Source organism: Sorex fumeus, unplaced genomic scaffold, assembly GCF_029834395.1.
Source record: "Sorex fumeus unplaced genomic scaffold, SorFum_2.1 ptg000044l, whole genome shotgun sequence".
NCBI lineage: Eukaryota > Metazoa > Chordata > Mammalia > Eulipotyphla > Soricidae > Sorex > Sorex fumeus.
This window is the reverse complement of record NW_026606101.1, coordinates 26,559,186-26,577,388: the sequence shown is the minus strand read 5'-3', so window position 1 is coordinate 26,577,388 and position 18,203 is coordinate 26,559,186. Positions and strand designations below refer to the sequence as shown.

Genomic DNA, 18,203 nt, shown 5'->3' with positions numbered 1-18,203 from the left:
TTTGTTCCTTTATCTACTTTCTGCACACATCTCCCATCCCGACCGATTTCTCTAGCCATCTTTTTCTTAGTGATTCCTTCTCTATTCCCACTGCCTTCTCCCATTTGCTCATGAGGCAGGCTTCCAGCTATGGAGCAATCTACCTGTCCTGTGTATCTACTCTCCTTAGGTGTCAGCCTCATGTTATATTGTTTTATACTCCACAAATGAGTGCGATCCTTCTATATCTATCCCTTTCTTTCTGACTCATTTCACTTAGCATGATACTCTCCATGTCTATCCATTTATAAGCAAAGTTCATGACCTCATCTCTTCTGACAGCTGCATAGTGTTCCGTTGTATAGATGTACCAAAGTTTCTTTAACCAGTCATCTGTTTTAGGGCACTTGGGTTGTTTCCAGATTTTGGCTATTGTGAACAGTACTGCAATGAACATATAGGTACAGATGTCATTTCTATTGTGCTTTTTTGCAGCCTGGGATATATTCCCAGAAGTGGTATTGCAGGGTCATATGGAAGCTCAATTTCTAGTTTTTGAAGGACTGTCCATATTTTTTTCTAGAAAGGCTGGACAATTGGGCATCCCCACCAACAGTGAAAGAATGTCCCTTTTTTCCCCACATCCACGCCAGCACTGGTTGCTTTTGTTCTTTTGAATGTGTGCCAGTTTCTGTGGTGTGAGATGATATCTCATTGTTGTTTTGATTTGCATCTCCCTGATGGCTAGCGATGTGGAGCATTTTTTCATGTGCCTTTTGGCCATTTGTATTTCTCTTTTGAGGAAACTTCTGTTCATTTCTTCTCCCCATGTTTTGATGGGGTTGGAGGTTTTTTTCTTGTACAATTCTACTAGTGTCTTGTAAATCCTGGATATTATCAGATGGGTATTGGGTAAATATTCTTTCCCATTCTGTGGTTCTTTCTGTATTTTGGTCACTGTTTCTTTTGAAGTGCAGAAGCTTCTTAGTTTGATGCAGTCCCATTTGTTTACGTTTGCTTCCACTTGCATGGTCAGTGCTGCTTCATTCTAAAAAATGTTTTTAGCTTCAATGTCATGGAGAGTTCTGCCTACATTTTCCTCTATGTACCTTATGGATTTATGTCTGATATTGAGATCTTTAATCCACTTTGATCTGAATTTTGTGCCTGGCATTACACAGAGGTCAGAGTTCATTTTTTTTACAGGTAGCTATCCAATTTTCCCAGCACTACTTGTTGAAGAGGCTTTCCTTGTTCCCCTTCACATTATTTGCTCCTTTGTCAAAGATTAAGTGGACATATATTTGGGGGTGGGCTGGAGCGATAGCACAGTGGTAGGGTGTTTGCCTTGCATGCAGTCAACATGGCCGACCTGAGTTCGATTCCTCCGCCCCTCTCGGAGAGCCCGGCAAGCTACCAAGAGTATCTCGTCCACAGGGCAATCTCGCCCGCACGGCAAAGCCTGGCAAGCTACCCGTGACGTATTCAATATGCCAAACACAGTAACAATGAGTCTCATGATGGAGATGTTACTGGGCCTGCTCGAGCAAATCGATGAACAACGGGAGCACCGTGCTACCATGCTACATACTTGGGGGTCAGTAGTAATTAATACAGCATGGTACTGGGCAAGACAAAATTCTTAAAATGAGTAACTTCAATGATGAAAAGTGCTTCACCTGTTGATGCAAACGCTACAGTGCTCCCAAGGATACAGTCCCTTCCCAGCAGCTCAGAGTCAATGGTCAATGCAGGATATAAAAGTCAGGACAAAGATAAAGATCAGGATGAATAAAGCCTTGATCAAAGGGAACATAATCTCAGGAGCAATTTTGCTCCAGAGCTGTGTCTTGGATCTGATGGAGACAGGAACTTTAAACTTTGTGAATCATCCTCCCTGTGGCTTCTTTCCTTCCTCTTTTTCCTTCTCCAATTCATTACTTCCTTCTAGGAGCACCGCCTCCATAAAACACCTGTGAATAAATCTCAACATTTCAGGTCTGTTTCTGAATAGCTCAACTTAAGAGCCTGTTGACTAGGACTGAAGAGATAGTGTGGCAGGTAGGGTGTTTTCCTTGAAGGTGGGGGAACCTGATTTCCATCCCTGCCATTCCATATAGCCTCTTTGCACCACCAGGAGTAATTCCTGAACAGTACCAGATATGGCCCCAAAACAAAAACAAAAAGGACCCTGTCAATGAAATTCCATTATAAAGTTTACTATGGAACCACTTTGCATTTAGAAAATATCAAACATATTATATCAACTGTCCCCCATCCCCTACACCTCATTAAAAAACCTCTTGTCATGCATGGAGAGACTCTTAAAAAACATCAAAATAGAATTTTGGACCACAGGTAGGAGATTCTATAACATCAAGATTAAAATATGTTTCCTTTATTCTATCTAATTTAATAAGCAAGAAGGACCATTTTCCCCTGAGAAACATTACAACAATCCTAGAAGGTAGGTTAGATTTAACATAAATAATCCCAAGTATAAAAGGAGTCAAGAGAAAATATAACTTCCAAAGGAGAGTAACTTTCCAAAGGAGAGAAAAAAAAGAAAGATAATGTACTGTGAAAATGTGAGCTTCTCATCTGGCACTAAAGTTCTGTAGTTTAGGAAACTGTAAAGTATGTACAACTCAGAACATTGTAAAGTGTGTGTTATTCTGTACACTATCAGTATTTAATAAAAAAAAAGTCATTCATAAAGAAAGAAAGCACATTCAATGTAAGGTAAAATTTTTTGAAAAATAATATATCTTGGTGAGCACATCCAGGGGTGACCCTGTGATCCTCAAACTCCAATACCACAAGGTGTGACCTCATAAAAACAAAAACAGTAACTCCACCAACTACAGGGGAAGAGCACATGGTTATTTTCTTTCTATTTATGAAACTTGAAGATAGTCTTGAGTTTGACTAGACTAATAAATTCCTCTCTACCAAGACTCATTCTGAAGCTAGAAATAGAAAAGTAAGAATAAATCAAGACAACATAGTCATTTTGTTCTCTATGTAAATATTTTCTACTTTAGGAATTGATGTCTCACACTGATAAGAAGCTAATTTGATTATGATATAAATAAGCAAGATCTAAAATATGCCTTAAGTCATTACAAGCACTAAAATATTTTCTGACAACATACTATTGTTACAATAGGTCTGAAAAAGCCACCAAAGCCACTTGGAACTAAAGTATACTCAGAACTGCAGATTGAACCTTTATGTTCATTGCAGTCCTGTTCACAAATAGGCAGAATCTTGAAACAAGCTGAGTGTCTGAGAACAGATGACTGGCTAAAGAAACTTTGGTACATCTACACAATGGAATACTACACAGTTGTTCGGAAAGCTTATAAGTGGATGGACATGGAGAATATCATGCTAAGTGAAATGAGTCAGAAAGAGAGGGACAGACATAGAAGGACCGCACTTATTTATGGAATATAAAACATCATAATATGTGACTAACACCCAATGTTAGTAGAGACAAGGGCCAGGAAGATTGCTCCATATTGGGAAGCTGCCTCATGAGCTGGGAGAGAAGGCAGCTAGAATAGAGAAGGGATCACTAAGTCAATGACAGTTGGAGGAATCTCTCAGGATGCGAGATGCGTGCTAAAAGCAGATAAAGGACCAAACTGATGGCCTCTCATTATCTGTCCTGCAAACCATAATGCCCATAAGTAAGAGAGAGTAAGAGGGAAATTTTCTGCCATAAAGGCAGGGGGAGGGGGAGGATGGGAGGGAGGGACACTGGGGACACTGGTGATAGAAAATGTACACTGGTGGAGGGATGAGTGTTTGATCATTGTATGACTGAAATTCAAACATGAAAGCTTTGTAACTGTAGCTCACAGTGATTCAATTAAAAAAAGTTAAAAAAAAGCAGATTGATAATCATAAGGAGATAAAACAGTTCAGATTTGAGGATTTAGATGATTCCAGTTTTCATCATGGAAAGACATTATTTTTTATTTTTTAATTAATTTATTTATTTTGAATACCTATCCCTCCACCAGTGACCATTTCCCACCACCACGAATCCCAGTATCCCTCCCATCCCCCACCCCCCATCCCACCCTGACTCTGTGGCAGGGAGGACATTATTTTTTTAATTAGGTTTTTCATACAACATTCTTAAAATCTCAGTACATTATATTCAAGAATTCTATACTTGAGAATTTGGAGTATAAATACAGAGATAAATTTCATAAACCTAGTGGTCACCATGTCTAATCAGGTCCTATAGGGAAGGAAGAGGAGTCCACATACAACATGTAGGTTCTTCTTCAAATGACTGACTAAAACAATCAAATGAAATTGATTATATACATTGTAATTTGAAAATCAATATTTTCCAATGCAATTTTCCATGCAGGCAATGACATTTTTTTAAATCAATGTAAAATAATCAAAACATTTTTACTACTTCATATGGACAAATTTTCCTTGAGTCTTGAAATATCAAACAATTTTTCTTTTCTTTAATTATTCTATTTTTATTTAGGAGCCTCCAAGCAGTGCTGACATTGCACAGGGACCCTCCTGGTCATTATGGGGCCAGCTGGGACAGGGGTTCAATGTGAGGACTCAGTGATGTTGTGTTGCCAGTGCCCTGAAGTGTGGGAAATCACATGAGTCAACCTCGCACTGTTTAGGGGGCTTCAAAACCATGATGATCAGAATCCTCAGGGTGATGCCTGGGGGACCATGTGGTGCTGGAAACTGAACTCAAGGAATGCTCCATAATCCCTGCATAATCTCTCTGGTGACAAAGCTATAATTTCTATTGTTTGATTCTTTAATCAACCATCTATTTTTGCCATCCACGTAATATTTCATAGTACCCACTTATAATACAGATGACAAAAAAAGATAATCTTTTATTGGGGCCAGAGTGGGTACAGTGGGTAATGTGATTGTCTTTCACAGGGCCAACCCGAGTTTGATCTCTGGGTCACCAGAGCAATACCAGGAGTGATCCCTGAATACCAAAGCAGAAGTGAGCCCTGAGCACTTCACAGTGTAGCCCCAAAACAAACAAATAAAAACAAATAAAAAATTCATAAAGAAAAGTGGCCTCTTTGAAAAGGATGGTACAACAATTAGTAAGTAAGTAAGTAAGTAAAGGCCCTCCCGTTGATCATCGATTTGCTCGAGCGGGCCCAGTAACGTCTCCATTGGAGACTTTGTTGTTACTGTGTCTGGCATATCGAATACTCTCGGTAGCTTGCCGGGCTCTCCGAGAGGGGCGGACGAATCGAACTCGGGTCGGCTGGAGCGATAGCACAGCGGTAGGGCGTTTGCCTTGCACGCAGCCAACATGGCCGACCCGGTACAATTATGCAGAGAAAATATCCTGAAACATAATAAAGATTGATGTCATGTCTATACTGATTTAAAATCTCTGGAGAATTATTCAGGTTCCCCCAGCCCCCAACTCTGGCTTGCCTGCTAAGACATGGTTTATGAGTTCTCCTTAGAGAGCAGTGAAATATACTGCACCTTACTAAAAATGAATGGAACATTCAATAATAAATCTACTTTCTTGATATCCTTGTTTGATCATTAAATAAAAGGTAAAAGGTAAAGGCCCTCCCGTGTTCGTCGATTTGCTCGAGCGGGCCCAGTAACGTCTCCATTGGAGACTTTGTTGTTACTGTGTTTGGCATATCGAACACGTCACGGGGAGCTTGCCAGGCTCTGCCGTGCAGGCGAGATACTCTCGGTAGCTTGCGGGCTCTCCAAGAGGGGTGGAGGAATCGAACTCAGGTGGGCCATGTTGGCTGCGTGCAAGGCAAACGCCCTACCGCTGTGCTATCACTCCAGCCCATCATTAAGTATTGATCACTTAAAATGTGTTAGGCTGCACAGCAGGTTTTCCCTCTCTTCACAGAAAGGCCAAAGGCCTGGTTCAAAAAGAACAAAGAAATGAGGTGTCTGGTGTGACAGACAGGAAGCTGAAGTCCACCTATCATCTGAAAGAAAATGATTACTTATCCCACGATATAATACCCAGACCAACTTCATATCTTTTCTTCTTTCTTTTTTTTCTTTTTTACCTTATGGCAGCACTTAGAAAATAGCAACTTGAAGAAAAAAAGTATCAGAAAACAAAAATCACATTTACTAAAATTCTTGTTCTAGAATAAAGAAGCATGGGCAAGCTGTAATTTATAAGTAAAATGAGCTAGCTATCAAAAGAAAGAAACTTCAGATTCCCAGATTAGCATGTCTTTAAAGGTCTGTAATGTGGAACTTTGGCGGTACACTGGAAGATTTTATTTAAACTATCTCTGCAAATAATTCTAAAACATACAGACTAGATTCTATCTGATAATTGCAATATTTTACACTTGGGAAAATCTTTAATCTACAGAGAACTAAAGAACATGTAACATGCATTTCTCTTCGGAAGGAATTTCAGAAAATAATATAAATCACATTATATGCTTACTAAACACAGACACTTCCATAGACAGCAAGGATAAACTCAAACATAAAAGTGAAGTGTCCAAAGCGAACAGGATGAACAAACTTGATACCAGATTATTGTTCCAACACATCAAGGAAAGACCTGTAAACCGTTTGTTTTGCTTTTATGGTTATAGTGCTTGGAATCAACCCAAGCCTCAATACGTTACACATGTGTTCTATCACCAAGTCACATCACCGAGTGAAATGTTTGTTTTGGGGGGCCCAGTCCAGCAATGTTCAGGGATTACTCCTGGCTCTGCACTCAGGAAATACTCCTGGCGGGGCAGAAGGGATCGTATGGGATGCTAGGGATCAAGTCCTCGTCAGCTGCAGGCAAGACAAACACCCTACCGGCTGTACAACTGCTACAGCCCCACGTGATTTGGTTTTAAGAGACATTTCAGGTGATGTATCAGTGTGAGAGAAGAGGTCAATTTGACAGCTAACGTTTTAGACCTGCACAACTCATCACGACCATAAGGTACAAAGTACTCACCAGGCGGCTCTGGACCAGCTGCAAATGAAGTCCACTTAGTGTGTCTCACAGTGCCAGCCTCTGCGAAACAAGCAGACGCAGAGCAGAAAGAAATCAATGGAAAGCACTTACAGAATTAACATGGAAAGGAATAGCCTTTTGCACTTGAAAATCACAACCGATAATATCTTTAAAAACCACACGAGAAACGTGCATTAAAAAATTAGTGACATTAGTTTCTAAGTGGATAAGAGAAATACTGCACTGAATCTACAGGGTTTGTGTGTTCCTGCCAGCACGTTGCTAATCTACTATTCAACCCTTTAACCTATAAAAACAATTAAGAAAAAATTAAGCAATAAGGGTATCTAAAATCTTCAAGAATACAATCATTCTTTTTTTTTGAATAATAGAAAAATGTTCTTAGTGCCTATGATTATAAAAAAAGTGTTTCAAAAAGGAGCAATGCTAGACAGGAAATATTTGCCACAGAATTGAAACTAGGGACGCATATTCACTAGCTCTGATGTGTGTTTTGGCACAGTATGTGTTAACAAGCTGTTTATTCACATTTCTCATCTGATGTTCTATTTCTGATATTGAAAAGAAGTGAAAAGATACCTTTGTATTTTACCTGACATAGAATCATTACGCAATATTTTCACATGAGTTTATTGCATTTGTACTTAGGAAAATAATCCAATTCATCCTATACTCACTATAGAAAGAAACATTCTCTTTCTAAGATATAGAATTAAAGAAAACGGAGTATCAAATACACTTACTTTATTCATTGAGTGAATATTTACTATGATGACCTAGGCTCCAAATAATTCCCTATTATACTCAATATTATAAAAACTTTATATAAATGGATAAGCTGTGAACATTCCTGTCTTTAAAACAATGAGAACTCAAGGCCAGAGAGATAGTAGAGTGGATAGGGCACTTGCTTTGCATGCAGCCCAAGTAGGTTCCATTCTCAGAATTCTATTATGAGAACCAAGTAGGTTCCATTCTCAGAATTCCCCCAAGCCCACCAGGAATGATCCACGAACACAGAGCTAAGAGTAAGCCTTGAATACCACTGGGTATGACCCCAAACCAAAAATAAACAACATATACACACACAAACATACACACACACACACACGAGCTGAGAAGTTATAACTTAAGTTATTATTTAAACGCAGATTCCCTGACCCATATTCGGTCTTCAGGCTGCTGCTGCTTCCCAGCATTTTCTATGTTATAGTCACATATGTTGTGATGTGTTCATATGAGATGTGAATTTCATGGTGAAAGGAATTATGGGCATATTGAGAACCATTATGCATATCCCCAGCACATAGCACTATGCTTAGCATATAGGTGTTCAATAAATCATTGCAGAAAGATTAATTAAGTGGCCTAAGTAGAGCTGCGAAGTTAAACTATATATATAACCGTTTTATACCTCTTGGGGCTGTGAAACAGGCTGAGCTCCAAAAAAACCCAGTAACTAATGACCTTGCTGTGACAGGCTCCTCATTTTGAGTAACCACGTGCTTCCCAAGTCTTTTTGTTAGTAAAAACTTACAGATTAGACAAATGCTTTTCCTTTTCTTTAACTCCCTAATGACTCTCCAACATAAAACTGATGCACTGTCTCACAAACCTTTCTAATTTGGTACAGAGATAGGACATCACAACATTTGGGAAAGCCAATGTTGAAATCTGAATTACACAAAAGTGAAGGATATAAACAGCCTTGTCATGAACTGCTCAGCCTGGTCATGAACTATTTAGCTACAAGCTAATGTAACTAACTAATTTGGGTGTTACAGTAATATCTGAAAGAAGTCCCAGACCCACCAAATCTTTTATTCTAATATTACTTGAGGTGTTGAGGGGTGTAAAGGAAACCTTAGGTAAAGTGAAAACTATGTTCACAATTGAATGTATGGGTTTATGTGTAGTTCCGTATAATCTACGTTGTTTCTTTGTGTATATATTTGATGTCTCACAAAGAATGCTTCTGTTGTACAAGAAGAAAACTTAATTGATAAATGAAATCCTCTATTCCCAAATTCTATTAGTGCTGGAGTAAACAAAAGCTGTTTTTCATTCATAAGAGTGCCAAGAATATTCAATGGGATGATTTCTCAAATGATTAAACTTGGAATTACCATACAATAATTCTACTAAACTTGGAATAACCATATGGTAATTCCACTCCTAAGTATGTGCCATGGAAAACATATGTCCACACAAAAAAATCAGATGTACTTTTTCAGAGCAGAGTAGCCAAAATGTGACCATCGTTTCAATGTCTAGCTCCTGATAAGTGGATAAACAAACTGTAAACTATCCATATGGTAGAATATTATTTAGCTATAAAAGAGAACAAAGCATAAATACCGAAGGCAAATTGGTAAAACATTAAGCAAAAACAATGAGGACAGGGAGAATACTCAGCATTCTAGGGTATATGCTTTGCATGTGTTAGGAACTGAATTCAACCTTTGGCACCATACAGCAGCCCACCAGACACCACGAGCCTTCTTGGGAGCACACCAATTGAAAGTAATTGCTCATGAAAAATAGCATAGTGTATGGTGCCTTCAATGACAAATGTACAAAGACTTGAGAATCTAACAAGACTGACAGTAGTGTAGGGCGGGACAGCAGGGGATATAGGCTACGTGATGGCTTGTAGTAGAAACTTCCCCTTCAGAATAATAAAATTCAGATTAGGGTAGATGGTTGTACAACTCTGTGCAAATATACTTACCAAACAAAACCCTTGACTCATATTTTGAATTTTTCTTTGATTTTTGGGCCACACCCAACAGTGCTGAGGAATTATTCTCTGTGATATACAGGGGACCACACAGTACCCAGGACTAAATCCAGAACTCCAGCATGCAAAGCAAGAGCCCCAGTCCTTTAAGCTATCTCTCTAGTCCCTGAATCAGAAATCTTCAGTGGATGAATTTTACACTACATAAGCGATATTTTATTAAAGCAGTTAGGGAAGAGGCTGCATTTCAGTGACTTGCCAGTCTAGCAAAATGACAAAATAGTTATTCACACTCCTCTTTCAAAATGACAAAAATGACAAAACACTTACCCACATTCTTCAAAGAAACAGTGAGTGGTGAATATTTACATTTTTAAAAAAGAATTACTATTGTTAATTCTCCATGGGATTCCTTGTGATGGGGAAATTCACGGTTGAATTTTCCCTCAACAAAGAGAACACTCATGGAACTGCTTCCAAATCATAAGAGTAAGTACATCCTACTGCACGTGACTTTTAGTGACAGCTGCTACACTCTAAGATACAAGCTTATCTTAATGCAGCAAGGGTGAAGTTTTTCTTATTGAAAGAAAAACAAAAATCCGACAAATATTTGAGCTGTCATTACCAGATTTTTGTCATTTTTTATATATTGGATAGACCCAAAGGGTCTTTCAATTAAAACCCTCCAAAAGATTCAATCTTGGGAATTTGTTTTCAAGTGAAGAAAAACTAGGGAAAAATTACTAAAACAAAGGCTACTCTACTCTGATCTACTAAATTTGACAATTAATTACTGTTCTGCCAACAAATATTATAGAACAGACATAGCAGTGAATTTGTACAGCATAACAACCTACCTCAAACTTTTGTGACTTCAATCAATAAGCATTTATTTTGGTTCACATGCTGGTCTCATGATTCCAAGAATTGCAAATGAGACAGTCTCAGAGTTCAAGCACTTTTCAAGTCTTTGCTCTGTCACATTTGCTAACATTGCATGGGGTAAAGCAGGTCGTGGGATGGAGAGCAGATGCTAAGGATGGAGAGACAAACTCCCCTATCGATGGACACTGTTTTAACCCTATGTTGGGGGGATAGCGTGAGGAAGACTTCATCACCATTTATACAATGTATCCTACATTGTTTCTCAAAGTGATACACGATATCATCAATGGTTCATGGAAAGAAATTTTACAGTTTCTTGCAGTTTATTATTAATAATAGAGTTTACAGAAAAATAGCTATTTAACAAGGGTACATGGAGAGATAATGTGCAGTGCAAGTAGCTTAGCACTTCTACTTAGGAAAACTGGTACCATTTTCCCACTTAACTTAAGTAGATAGCTATAAATAAAGTTATTTATTCTACTTATCATAATCATGTTACCATATTGCCATAGGGTCGTTAGTTTTTTTAAATCAAATATTTCTAAGTGGAAAAGACGACTAGTTCAAGTGAAAGACAAGCTTAACCAAACCCATAGGAGTTAATGAATAAATAACTTATTTATAGTGCAGTGGAGTAGAACAGTGTTTCTCAAACCTTAACCTGTATATAAGCAAGAGTTTCTCAAGCTTTTTCCAACCACAACACCCCTCTGATCTTTCCTGTAGCCTCGTATTCTGTGATATGTAAAGGTTAAATTGCTGAGTATGAGCTGTTCTCCCTGTACCATTGGAATTAAGAAATGCATCATTTTGATGTACTGTCATAGAAATATGAGCATGTAACTAAGCACAAGTCACCAGGAGGCAGCCAGAGGTGGAATTTCTGTGTGACCCATTCTGGGAACCGAGTAGAGATGAATCCATGATAAATCGTAAGATACGCTTCAGAACAGAACAAAAGGACCCAAACCCACCTATTACCTTAGCGGGAACTGGAGCAAGGCCACCAAAACTACTAGTAAATTAATATATGTCTATATGGGACCTAAAACAGAATGTGTCCACCACAATGGTTCCCAGCAACAAGCTTCCCCTCAGTTCATTGTGTCCATGCTGTGTCCCTCCTCCCTTAATGCAACTTGTGTGTTGTGATAAAGCAACCACTCAAATAACTCTATTCTTGTGTCCTTCTTCTCTTTGTTACATCTCTGCAATGACTGCAGGAAAACACCTATAAAAAGCGTTCGGGGGCTGCATTTCCGGTGATAACCTAGCTGTGGACCATCCTGATGCTAAATGCTTAAATCTCCTTACTTTGTTACTTAAAGATGTTTCTGGTGTGATTGATCACACAAATTCCATTACAACAGTCCTCCAGGTTGGCACTTCAGGGAATATATCCCAAGGATGCAAAAAAGCACAGTGGAAATGACATCTGTACCTACATGTTCATTGTAGCACTATTCACAAAAATAGCCAAAATATGGAAACAACCCAAGTGCCCTAGAACAGATGACTGGTTAAAGAAACTTTGGTACATCTACACAATGGAATACTATGCAGCTGTTAGGAAAGATGAAGTCATGAAATTTGCTTATAAATGGATAGACATGGAGAGTATCAGGCTAAGTGAAATGAGTCAGAAAGAAACGGGGTTTGTGGAGTATAGAATAACATAACATGAGGCTGATACCCAAGAGCAGTAGATACAAGGGACAGGAGGATTGCTCCATAGCTGGAAGCCCACTTCATGAGCAGAGGGGAGAAGGCAGCTGGAATAGAGAAGGGATCACTAAGAAAATGATGGCTTGAGGAATCGGTCGGGATGGGAGATGTGTGCTGAAAGTAGATAATGGACCAAACATGATGACTTCTCAGTGCCTGTATTGCAAACCATAACACTCAAAAGTAGAGAGAGAATATGGGGAATATTGTCTGCCATGGAGGCAGGGAGAGGGTAGGGCAGGGGGGGAACTGGGGATATTGGTGGTGGGGAATATGCATGGGTGGAGGGATGGGTGTTTGACCATTGTGTGACTATAACCCAAGCGTGAAAACTTGTAACTATCTCACGGTGATTCAATAGCACTGTAGCACTGTCCTCCTGTTGTTCATCAATTTTCTCGAGTGGGCACCAGTAACGTCTCCATTGTGAAACTTGTTATTGTTTTATTGGTATATTAAATATGTATTGGTATATTAAATATGTCACGGGTAGCTTGCCAGGCTTTGCCATGTGGGCAGAATTCTCTTGATAGTTTGCTGGGCTCTCTGAGAGGGGAGGAGGAATCAAACCTGGTTGGCCATGTGCAAGGCAAATAAATACCCTGCCCACTATGCTATCGCTCTGGCCCAGTGATTCAATAAAATTTAAAAAAAAAAAAAAGGCCCTCCAGGTTGGTTCCCTATTCTGTGGTCAAATGCTCTGCCCTATTCTATGGTCAAACGCTCTGTCCCTGAGCTATGCCCCCAGGTGGTCCCCTATTCTCATGCTGTGCCTCACCCCCATTTACATAATGTCTCTTGTAATATCCAGGGTCCTTGAGGGCTACCAAAAGGCACAACTGAGAAACTCTGATATAAAACACCAAAGCATCTGCTTTAAAATTCAATCTCTGACAAGTCTGAAGTGTAACTGACAATTTCACATTAACTATCTACCAGGTGAGGCTGACTCTACTGGTTGTGGGACCCATCTGAGGAGCAAGACCAACTATGGGCAAAGGCCTGGTGATCGGGCAAAGCTGAGGACAGTCATAAACCAGCCATGTGGTCTCAAAGACCTGCCTGCACCTGCCTGATACCACAGTCGTACCTGTGAAATCCAGGGGATGTTTGAACCCATGTCGGATTAGAGTGAAATGAGATGAGAGATGGGAGAATTCGAGGACAGTGTTAGCAAGAGAGAGATTCCCACTTTGATCTCCTCGATAGTTAATAACTTCTCAAACAGGGTTCAGATGTGTTGAAAGTAAGTAAAAGAAATACATGATAACCTTTCAGTGTCTGTACTGCAAACCACAATGAGAAAAAGTGAGAGAGAGGGAGAGAGAGAGAGAGAAAGAGAGAGAGAGAGAGGGATATGCAGGCTGGGTGTGTGAGGGAGTTGGGGGTTGGCAGGAGGGAACCTGGTGCTGTGAAATGTACACTGTAGAGGAATGAGTGTTGGAACACCGTATGACTGAAACCAATCATGAACGACTTTGTAATAGTCCATCTCACAGTGATTTAAGAAAAAAAATAAAATGAAAAAATTATGATAAAATAATTATTCTCCAATTGAAATATTTAAATACTTAAAAAATAAAATATTGAAAATTTGAAAAAAAAAGGGAGGTGTGAGGCTGAGTCAGATGACACTGCATTAGCTCAGATGGTACCACGTCAAGACATTAAAAGTGGATCTTAAGAACATTTTTATCAATACCATTACAATTAATATTGCCATCTATGGTCGATCATGTCCCTTTGGGGTCACTCAACAAATACTTAATTTCCCACTGCATACCAGATGATGTTTTCAATACTGAGGATAAAAGGTAAAGGTAAAGGCAAAGGCCCTCCCGTTGATCGTCGATTTGCTCGAGCGGGCCCAGTAACATCTCCATTGGAGACTTTGTTGTTACTGTGTCTGGCATATCGAATACTCTCGGTAGCTTGCCGGGCTCGCCGAGAGGGGCGGAGGAATCAAACTCGGGTCGGCCATGTTGGCCGCTTGTAAGGCGAACGCCCTACCCGCTGTGCTATCGCTCCAGCCCTTAATACTGAGGATAGGGCAGTGAATTCCCTAAGTGCCAGTTCTCTAACTTTTCCCAACTGCTTACATACTGTGACTCCTTGTAGGCTGCACTCGAGAGGAGGTGGGCCTGGCTGACTCTGGTCCATTCATGTGTCTGTGTGGCCATGGAAATCTTTCTAACTGGGAGATTCCATGCACATCTCTAGCTTAAGCCCCTCTGGAGATCTGAAAGATTCAGCAACGTGAACCTAGAGTGTCATGGAAATTCAGCAGAGGTAGGGGTCCCAGCTGAAAATTCTGCACAGTCCCCACCTCCACCCAGATCATCCCCTTACCTGTGTCCCACCCCCCTACTTCTCTCTCAGGAGTCCCTGAAGCCTGCATCAGAGGCAGACGTCAACAGTCAACATCAGCCTGGCATGATGGGGATTCCCTTCAATTCCACATAATTTTCTTTGACTCTCATGCAATAAATGTCTAGTAAGAGAGCAATTTAGCCATCTGTTTGCTCCTTCCTATGTCTAAAAGTGTCACTTTGAGAAAATGCTCTAAACTCTGCCCAGAAAAGTTATAGTTTCTCATCTGTCACTTACTGTGGTTAACTGTCTCTAAAATGTACAACCTGAAGCTTTCTATAAGAGCTTAGTACGAGTTATTTCATGCATTTTTTGCCTCAAAATAATGATGATAGCTTTGCAATTACCCACCTACATTTCCTTGCCTGGTTGCCACAAACTCACTGGCTTAAAACAACTCACATTTATTAGCTAGTACTACTGCAGGTCAGAATTTTTTTTTTCCTTTGTCGTTTGGGTCACACATGGCAGTTCTCAGGACTAACTCCAGATTCTGTGGGGATTTTGTTCCTGGCCTCAGAGGACCATATGGGGTGCAAGGGAACCTAGCTAGGCCATGTGCAAGCAAGTACCATACCCACTGTACTATCTCTCAAACCTTGCAGGTATTCTATGTACAGTTCTTGGATTCCAACTCAAGCTGGACAGTCTTGTAAAGTTAAAACTCAAAATGCTTGTCAGGGGGCCAGAAAGATAGTACAGTGGTAAAGCACTTGCCTTGCAAGCAACTGACTTAGGTTTGACCCTGGCAACACTTATGTTCCCTGGAGTCCTGCCAGTAGCACAGTCAGGAGCAAGCCCCGAGCACAAGAAAGAAAGGGGGGGAGAGAGAAAAAGAGGGGGAAGAGAGAAGAAAGAGAGAGGGGAAGAAAGAAAGGAAAGGAAGGAAGGAAGGAAGGAAGGAAGGAAGGAAGGAAGGAAGGAAGGATAGAGAGAGAAAAAGAAGGAGAAAGAGAAGAGATAGGCTTGCTACACTTTTCTAGTCACTACTCTCTTGTACACGCACACAGGTTTTTGGTCAACCTCACTTCTTTGCATTTATAGGACTAAGGTCCATGTCTTTGATGACTGACAGCTGGGAGACACTCTTAGCTCCAAAATGCTACTCAAACCTTCTGTCACCCCCCCCCCCCCCCCAATCTTCAAAACAGTGATAGAGAATCATCCCTGAAGAGATTCCCTCTCTGCACCTTTCTGCAGTTCCATTGGAGGGCGCACTGTGTATTAAGAAGATGCCCCCCCCCAACCCCTGCCAGCCCTGCACGACCCCCCCAACCCCCGCACTGCCACCACACAAACACAAAATGAGTGGCTGGATTTTGTTTGTTTGTTTGTTTTTCTTGTTTGCTTTGAGGTGGTGCTCTGGGCTTACTCCTGACTGCTTTCCAAAATATAATGACGGGCAGGGGTCAGGGGGACCAGATGTGTTGCTGGACATCAGCCATCTGCAAGGCGAGTGTGATGCTTACTTTCTGTGCTACTCTCATTTTTGAACTCAACTGTGTCAAGTAATATATCCCTGTTACAAGAGTGACATGCCATCCCTAGTTACAAGATGACATGCCATCACAGTCACAGTCCTGGGGATTACACAGGGTGTGAAGCAGCAGGTGGGAGTCTTGGAGCTTTCTGAGAATGCTACCTACGCACCTAGCACAAGCTAGTGTTCCTCATGTACTTTTCTTCTCCAATCATGTCAAGCAAAACTGGCCAGTAGATTATAGAAAAGGTTAAACTAGATATTTTTAAATGATTATCCTATTCACTATTAATGTTCTTCGAGTTCATTATCTAGCTCTCAGATCCCATGTATTCCACCAAATTTTAATCCTTGTAAGGCATTGCTGGAACCTTAAGAAACTGGAAGGAGGAGGAGGAAAAGATAATTATGATAATGACATATCTCATATACTGACAAGAACAGCAAAACCCTTTCTTTTCAAAACAAGAATCCAAAGAACTTCATGGACTTAAACTTTTTAAATTATACCTTATTTTCCCCATGGTGTCAACTAATTCAATTATTTTTCACTCAACTCACTTAGGTATTCAAAAGTTACACAGACAAAACACATGCATAACCACACTAATATCTGAAGAAAAAGGATAAAGATAATTAAAGATATGATTAGTACATACATATGCACAAGGCATATTAGGAGTTTCCTTTGGATGAAGAAAAAGGTGAGTTTTTTTTCTAAGAAATGCACCTTCAAAACCATGTTTGAGGCCAGGGATGTGATTCAAGGGGGTGGAGCAAAAATACCTTGCATGTGTCAGGCCCTACTTATGATCCTCAGCACATACCCCCAAGTGTTAAAGTATTTGGTATTTAGCACCACCAAGTATAGCTCGAATGGCTCATGAGTATCACTGAGTGTGAACCTAGTGGTCCCAAGCACTGCTGGATCCTAACTACTGAACTGGCAGGGCCATACTATAGGATTGAGTATAATGGGACTGGTACCCAGGTCTAATACCACTGGTTGTAGCCCCTATTAAAACAGCCAAAAACATAGTGAAAATTAATAGGGCTGGATCGATAGATAGCAGAGTAGGTAGGACGTTTGCCTTGTACGAGGCCAACCCGGGTTCAATTCCCAGCATCCCATATGGTCCCTTATGGTCCTCCATAAGCTCACATGTCTGGTCCTGAGCACTGCCAGGAGTAATTCCTGAGTGCAAAGCCAGGAATAACCCCTGTGCATAGCCGGGTGTGACCCAAAAAGAAAAAAAGAAGAAGAAAAAGAAAATAGCATTTGGTTAGAGAGCAAAAATATCTAGGTTCAGAAGGATCAAAGCAAATAATGATTACAATAAAGACCAACTACTGAGAAATAACTATGTCTTGATGCTACTCTCAATGTTAATCCCACCAACATTACACCTTCCCACCACCAAATATCAGGTATTTCCATCCCGAACCCCAATCCCTGGGCCCAAGCAGAACCTAAATAATATATTTTGTATTGGATGTTATGAAAAACCACTCAAAATGCTACCAAAAGCTCAATGTTCACTTATTAAATCTCAGTTAGTATCAGTGTGTTAACAGATAAGGAACTGTTATACACAGTAGGAGTATCCTTGGTCCAGAGCCGCTGGGCAAGTAACAGAGGACCAGGAACTCAATGCCTGATGTCCTGGTTTAGGTACCTTCACCTTAAGAACCACGTCTGCCTATGTCCCAGCTATGCTCCAAGGAGTGGAACAGGGTCGCTTTGTGAACTGATCATGTAGCACAAGGTGGTGGACAGGTGCATGTGCGCGTCACTCAAATAGATCTGGCTTATGTCCAAGGTCAACAGGTGAGTGGGGCTGCCGCCTCGCGAAGGGGAATGCTTCTGTAATTTGCAGAAAAACACCCTTTGTACTAACAACAGTCTTGTCCAACCAAATCTATGAAGTTCTCATTAGGAAGAAAATGATTCAGGCATTCTTCTACCCACTTTCATTCTCTGGAAGGAGAGAAGAGAAAAATCTAATTGAATC

The 18,203-nt window shown here is 40.4% G+C and overlaps 1 protein-coding gene across 6 annotated transcripts in view; it reads right to left on the bottom strand.

The window, feature by feature from the left end:
• Positions 1 to 18,203, bottom strand: part of PLCB4 (phospholipase C beta 4) — a 444,937-nt gene that overhangs the window by 271,794 nt on the left and 154,940 nt on the right. For all 6 annotated transcript variants that reach the window (XM_056121270.1, XM_056121275.1, XM_056121273.1 and 3 more), the window contains exon 2: positions 6,965 to 7,024. The gene's annotated coding sequence lies outside the window, so the exon portion shown is untranslated. The remainder of the gene's footprint in view (positions 1 to 6,964; positions 7,025 to 18,203) is intronic.